We start from the raw sequence: 1,513 nt of genomic DNA, 5'->3' as shown, positions 1-1,513 counted from the left end.
CCCCCGGCATGCTGGGAAGAGGACATTAACCTCTCCGTGGCTGAAGAGAAAGTTCCCCCTCCGGCGCCGGTGATCGCTGCAAAACTCTCTCCCTCCAAAGCGTGCGTGTTTTTCATCAAGAAATAAAAAAGCCTCTTCCGTCTCCAGAATCGAATGTATCGGAGAGTTTGAGAGGAGAGTGGAAAATCCATGCATTTAAATAACACGGATCCTAAAGGCTTCGCGTTAGAATAGAGGGGGGGGGACATTGAGCCATGGATGGTGTAGGAAGTTATCACCCAGCTCTCTCTCAGAAAAATGAAATATCCTAGGAAATATTGAAAAGGGGGAATATTTCTCTGGCTGTGAAAAGGAAGAAACATGTTTTAAAAGACAGAATAGCTCCCTGTAGCTTTCTGCCCATCCCCACTTTGTCAATGGGCCATTAAGGCGGCCAAGCTAGTCCACTTTACATAATAAAGAGTTCTCCCCTTCAGCTCCAGGGGATGGGATTAAGGCATGATAATATTGGCCCTTTACCCAACTCGCCACATGGCATCTGAGAACTCAACCAAGCCTGGATTCAAAACGCAGCCTAGAGAGTTGCCCTGCATGGGCCCATGGGAGTCTGACAACCAATCAGAATACAAGCTCAAGATCAAAGGCCAGAGAGGGCATAAAACCAGGGACTCAGCATCTCAGTCAGCCCTTCTCTTTTCTCCACTAACATTGAAGCATGTAATCACCTTTTCTGTTCAGGACTCAAGCCATGTGGTCCTGTCCACCAATAAATCATCTTTCCAAGCAGCCTCCATGTCTCCAGTGTCTTTTTCCCCACTTGGAGCCGAACCCAGAAGGACATTTCTTTCATCAATGGTTTTAAAGACATTTTGTTTGTTTGTTTGTTTGTTTTCTTCAAGCATGAATGAGATAACAAATATAAGTATAGACATGATTATGAATACACGAAATGACTACGAATACAAGGAAACATTAGGACAGGGATGGTAGGCAGGCTGGTGCGTTTATGCACGCCCCTTAAAGACCTCTTAGGAATGGGGTGAGGTCTAAGGTTAAAGTTTTTGGGGTTTGGGGATGAAACCACAGTCAGGTAGAGCATTCCAGGCATTGATCACTGTGTTGCTGAAGTATTTTCTGCAATCAAGTTTGGAGCGGTTTACCATAAGTGTATCTATTGTGAGCTCCTGTGTTGTTGTGGTTGAAGCTGAAGTAGTCATCGACAGGTAGGACATTGTAGCAGATAATTTTATGTACTACACCTAGATCAGACCAAAGACGGTGAAGACCTAAATTGTCTTAAGCCCAAAATTTCAAGTCTGGTAGCATAAGGTATTCTGTGGCGAGCAGAGGAGTGGAGGACTCTTCTCGTGAAATATCAATCAACTAAAGCTCCACTGAGCTTTCTGGGTCTGGAGGGTATGAACAAACCACAACGGGCTAATACATCGAAACAATTTAAATTCGAATGAAAGTGAATATACGTTTTCCCAGGATAATGTTGCAGGATCCAATC

This window comes from Thamnophis sirtalis, unplaced genomic scaffold (assembly GCF_051295495.1).
Source record: "Thamnophis sirtalis isolate CommonGarterSnake01/CBP01778 unplaced genomic scaffold, rThaSir2_p1.2 scaffold_6, whole genome shotgun sequence".
Taxonomy (NCBI): Eukaryota; Metazoa; Chordata; class Lepidosauria; order Squamata; family Natricidae; genus Thamnophis; species Thamnophis sirtalis.
Note: the sequence above shows the minus strand (reverse complement) of the source record.